At 37.4% G+C, this 6,000-nt stretch overlaps 1 protein-coding gene across 1 annotated transcript in view; it reads left to right on the top strand.

Annotated features, from left to right (window-relative positions):
- The first annotated feature begins 592 nt into the window (after positions 1-592).
- htr2cl1 (5-hydroxytryptamine (serotonin) receptor 2C, G protein-coupled-like 1) overlaps positions 593-6,000 on the top strand; it is a 101,941-nt gene continuing 96,533 nt past the window's right edge. The window contains exon 1 of the mRNA XM_058783674.1: positions 593-731. The gene's annotated coding sequence lies outside the window, so the exon portion shown is untranslated. The remainder of the gene's footprint in view (positions 732-6,000) is intronic.

Below are 6,000 nucleotides of genomic sequence, written 5' to 3'. Positions count from 1 at the left end.
GTGGGGGGTTGAGATGAAAGACATAATAGAGTCTAGCATCTCCTATGGCCCTACTTGTTTATTACAATGTTATACACGTTACAATTTTATGTTTTATATATATATATATATATATATATATATATATATATGCATACAGTATTAAAAGATGATGCTTATTTCTAATATAGTACTTAAAGACGCATAATTGCCTATTCTGAAGTAGTCACATTTACAAAACTGGCCAATCAAACTTCTGATATAGCCTATTAACTCACTTTTGGCACCGTATTTCCACCGTATGCAGAGTCGTTTCGTAAGACGACTTATTATGAAACGATGTCTGTGACTTTAAATTTTCTGGATGGTGAGAAAAGCGCTCAGTCGTCCACTAATTGCACATTTAAAGTAATTAAACCGGTGCGTCGAGTCTTGAGAGATGCGTTACACATAAACGCTGGCTGGCCACCACCCTTGCTCCCCGTGGCCGCGCGCCAGAGCGCAGCTGCATTACATACCAGACAGCCGGTGGGTCCTCGCGCGTTGTTTGGTATGCGGCTGGTTGCAGGCATACACTCTCTCTCTCTCTCTCTCTCTCTGCGCTTCAGTGTGAATGAGCACGATCCTCGTCCTGCCACAGGCTTGCGTTCTTGAGGAATTCGTCATCAATGAAAGTGAAGGTAGATTAAACAGGAGAGAGAGAGAACGCGAGAATGCCGGCAGGTCAGCGGAGGCAGACGATTCCTTAATGGGTGAGTTAATCATAAATAACATATTCTTTTTTTAACGCCAGAAAAGACACACTTGTAGCTGTGTCTATTTATCTGATTCGTTTTAGGTAGATATATATCTTTCGTGTCATTGCGAAGTATTACGTATTTCTTGAACAACTGTATTTTCCCCAAGCGTTTACGCGTGACTCATCTCTAAAAAGTGCATAAAAGTCAGATTTAAGTGTTTACAGTTACTTATCTCTGAAAACGAGTGTGAGCTGGAAAAGTGAATGAGTTCCTAAACGTTTAATAATGAAGATTTAAGCTATTTGGCTTCTCTTTGTTTAGCAATGATCCTGTGCGCAGTTTAAGACAATGCGTTGTAAATGGTATGAAATCTTATTATAATGACAGCAGTGCTGGTGATTTTGCTATTATGTGGTTGGAAATGAATCTCAGATTGTATTGAAATGCGCTGTGATGTGTAACAGAACTTTAGTGTTTCCTGTGCGCATCGCTCCACATCCATTACGCATCTTATTAATCAAGTGAAATAAACACATTAAGTCAAACATTTGCATGAAATAGAGTCATGACCTTACGCAAGTCCTTCCCCAATTATTCGCAATTCGCTTTCAATGTCAAAGAGTGTCAAATGAATCCACTTCCAGTGGCATTTAGATGTGGCGTCTTTGCTCTAAGAAATCCAGTTTTATATGTCAGGTTCAGTGATATGTAGAGACAGATTTATGAGCACGGGTCACGTTCATTGTAGTTGCAGACGTATATTTGCCTTGAGCTAATTAAAATTGATGATTAATTGATGATGTCAGTTTAATAAGTGGGACCAATCTGAGCCTAGCTGGGAATTTATGACTGCTGTCATCGTGTGGTGACATTTTGCGACGCGATGTGTCCAGAATCCTTTCTGCTTCCTTCCCGCTGCTTGAGGAACGCGTAAAGGGGACTTGGAGATGCACGCGCCCGCGAGAAAGAGTGAGGACGCGAACAGGTTCGAAAAGTGGACCCTATAATAAGATAAAATGACGCAATACGACTGACATCATCCGACATCAGAGTTGCATGCGTAATTGCGCCACATTTAACGTCTTTCAAAAATTGCATTAAGTCTGCCTTTTGGGAACAAATGTGAGCTAAACAGTATGTTGTATTATAGAAAGGTGTGTTTGTATTTGTGCTGGATCTAGCATAATTGTACCATATTTGTCGTTGTGAGAATTAAAGTGAGTTCATCGGTATCCTATTTTTATAGAAAAGAGTATTGATTTTTGATACTGTTTTTAACACATTGAATGATGTAATGCTGTAATGAGGCGATTCAAATCGAAGTGTAACCAATTTAATCAATGGATTCTTCTCACAGACTGTGATCACTCTTTTCTACAATTTCAGTGCTATTTAAATTATTGTTTTTTAAAATAATTATCTATAACAATATTACTTGGACAGTAAGTTACAAAAATGGTAAACATTTTATTGTAAGACATACTCCAATAATCCTTCTATCTTTCTGTCTTCTGACTACCATAATCCATCTCTCTCTATTTTTTTTTTTTTTTCTGTTTTGGAAAGCCATTGGAAGTGCTACTGTGGCTTTCTTTCTTTAACTTTTGGAACAAAAAGGGAACAACGATCATATTTGCTTACATCTTCTGTTCGCCATTACAGTATATACGTTTACCCATGAAGACTTCTGCTTACAAATTATCTTTAGGGTATGTGTGTGAATAATGTATATCCCTGGGTGTGGTTTTATTTTGTTCATATATCTTGGTAATAGTGATTCCAGATAATTTATAATACATCTTAGCTGATCTAGAATCAGCTTTTATAATTTTCTTTCTGATCTCATTAGGTTATGTATGTGGACAACTGATCTGATTCAACACCCTGGAGAGAAATTGATGATGTGAGGTTGTGCTGGAGTGTGTTCTGGGCTTTGGTTTTGTGTTTAATGTTCTGATTCTCTGTGGGGTTACTCTCATAAATATGAATTGGCTGCCTGGTGAAGGCATTAGGGCTTTGTCGGTGTGGCCCTGGACCGTGTTTAGTCAGTGTTCTGTCAGATCTGATTGTACCCACTGGGAATAGCTCACCAGCGTGAATGAAACACAGTAGTGCGTAGTATTCAGGTTGGGATCGTGGTTGCATTTTTGTTACTTTAGTTGGTTTTGTTGCATTTGTTGGCACATTTTTGGGATGTGTGTTTTTACTAACAACCAGCAGGCATAGATGGTGGGATAAAGAATGTCAATAATCTGCTCCAGTTAAAATTAATTTGTTGGTTTTACAAACACCATGTGTATTAGAAGATCCTCCTCTTAATCATTTTGTGTTCTTTAATTGCTTAATGCAAAACGAAAGCTGTCCAAACAGGCACCGAACACACATGGATAAATATATGCGCACAGTGCAGGGAAACCGTTGTGTGCATTCACAGGGGAAAATTCCCTTTCTGCCTGTCTGCCCTTTTCTCTCTTTTCCTCTCTGTCAGTCTTTCGCATCCCCTCATTTCATCTGATCTTGTCTTGGTGTACTCTCGTGCCCATGTCCCTGGATTACAGCCCTGGCGACAAGCTGCAGAAACAACCCACCTGTCACAGTGTTCCACCCTGGGGACTAAAGACATTCCAGGTTCAGTGCCACAGCATGGGGAGTTTCTCTGGCCCTTTCCCCCTGAGTCTGTCTTTTTTTTAGGTGTGGAAATACAAAAGATAGCCCATATGCCATTATCTTCCCTGGGCGGCATCTGTGTTGGGATGAATCACAGGGGGCATTTTGATATTCAGAGAGTTCACATTTGCCACACTTGTGACTAAACATAACATTTACTGTTTAAATTTTTGGGGTCAGTGGGAATGTTTTTAAATAAATAATATATATTATTTAGCAAGGACGCATTCAATTAATGAAAAGTGACTGTAAAGACTTATTTCTGTTTTATTTCTTTTTTTATTTTGTATAAATGCAGTTTTTTTATACATCAAAGAATCTTGAAAAATGATTTTACAAAAATAGTAAGTAGCAGAACTGTTTTCAACTGGCATAATAAGAAATTATTCTTGAGCACCAAATCAGCATATTAGATGATTTCTGAATGATTTTGCTGTATTTTTCATCAAATAAATGCAGCCTTGGTGAGCCTAAGATACATCATTTAAAAACATTAAAAATTCTTACCAACCCCAAATATTTAAACCATAGTGTATTTCTGAAGGTTTGTTAATAGGCTTTAATATCTTTAATATATCTAAAACCGAGGAAGTTGACAACTTTGTTCTCAGGAGAGTTTGGTAGATGTTATGTTTATGTTGTTATGTTTGTATTCAGTTCTCAGGATTACACTTCATGAGTTGCCAGACATTTGGACTCTTTTGTGAATGATCAGAATGAGGAAAAACTAGAGCCAGTTTCTCTTCAGTTGTTCAGTATTTATGAGTGTATAATGTTTTTGGCACTGTCACTGCACCTCTCTCTTTCCTTTCACATGATTTGGCAGGTGAGGTGTTCTTTTGAAGTGACTTGTCTGTGGAGACCCATGTTCATTCCAGCAGCCTGTTTCCAGTTGTTACACCCTTTAACTGTGCAAGTGGTGCAGTGGTGGAAAGAGTACTGAAAAAATATACTCAAGTAAAAGTACCATTGCCTTCCAAAAAAATGTAGTGCGAGTAGAGTAAAAGTACTTGTCCAAAAAACTACTTGAGTAAGAGTAAAAGAGTAGTATATTTAAAAGTACTTATGAGTATTGAGTAGTGAGTACTGAGCTGTGAATTCTACCCCCTCATAATAAGCGCTGCACACTGCAATTTATACATTTAAAAACCGGTGTACATTCTGTAATTCACATTATCTTGTTTGTCATAAAGTATGAAGAATATCTATCATCCAGCAGTTTTGACTGCCAATTTTTAAAAATACATCAAAACGGCACAGAAACAGTATTCAGTTGAAGTACAATCATTCCCATTTAAATCATAAAGTTTGAAAAAATAGATTTAAAATCATGTGTAAGGCCACTGAGACAGCATGCTGTTGTTGCACATAAAATATTAATGCTTAGAACAGTGCAAATACAAACACCATTAGAAACACATAGTTCAGCATCACACACCATGATATAGGTTAAAATGAGAGCCCATTTCTCTCCAAAATGGTGCCAGTTTTAGCGTTTTGCAATGAAGAAATAAGAATAACTAAACTTGATAATTTATGTTACAATTTTAACATAAATGCACATTGTTCTAGAAGGATGGCATCATGCCATACCTTTTACACATTTACTCGAATTGTTATACTGATAATACAATTTGTAAGGAAAAATGCATTAAATAGCGAAGTATTTCTGGGGAAACTTTTATCAAAAGAAAACACACACATACAAACAAACACACGCGCGCGCGCAAACGCACGTCTCTTTGCTGAACCGCGGCGGTCTCGGTGAATCAGCAGCATCCACAACTGAATGGAACAAAAAGTGTTGAACTTGAAAATTGTTTATGCGCGAGTGCACTTGCTTAATGAAGGCGGATTGTATAAAATGGATCCAAAAAAAAAAAAAAAAAAATTTATTAACAAGCTGCAGTTTTACTACATCGCGCGCTGACACAGATGCAGTAGGCTATATACTCAAATATATCGTTACTTGAGTACATTATTTAAAATCGTTTTACAGTGTTTTCCACAGCGCGCATCACGCGCCCAAACTCATCAGAAGTCAACAAGTTCAACAAGCAAGTGCAACAACGACTTATACAAGTGACTGCAATCCGACATTTACTTTAACATATTAGAGGGAGATGCGACTGAATTGATGCTTGAAGACTGCACTTCCAGCAGCCATGATAAACAGCAGTTGGCGGTTAAAGTTTTCTATGCACAATTTGATTTGACGAAAGTCAGGAGACCGATTACTATCTCTCTATCCAATCACGTTGATGGATAAAAATAAAATAAAAATAAGCATGTAACGACCACAAACGGAGGAAAATAGCGGAGTAAAAGTACCGATACATCACTTAAAATGTACTCAAGTAAAAGTAAAAAAAGTACAATTACTGATAAAAACTACTTAATTACTGTAACGTGAGTATTTGTAATTCGTTACTTCACGCCCCTGAAGTGGTGTCAGCAGTTTAGATCAAACTTCAGCAAGGATAGCTGAATACAGTATTGGCCTGATATAGGCCTACTAGAGCTTACAGCAGTCAGTTTATTAGCAAAAGGATAAATGGAACTAGACGGTTGCTTTAAAAGTGGCAAAATACTATAGAAATGTGGATACTAGAAA

Source organism: Onychostoma macrolepis, chromosome 07 (assembly GCF_012432095.1).
Source record: "Onychostoma macrolepis isolate SWU-2019 chromosome 07, ASM1243209v1, whole genome shotgun sequence".
Taxonomy (NCBI): domain Eukaryota; kingdom Metazoa; phylum Chordata; class Actinopteri; order Cypriniformes; family Cyprinidae; genus Onychostoma; species Onychostoma macrolepis.
The sequence above is the reverse complement of the archived record's forward strand: the minus strand, read 5'-3'. Positions and strand labels throughout refer to the sequence as shown.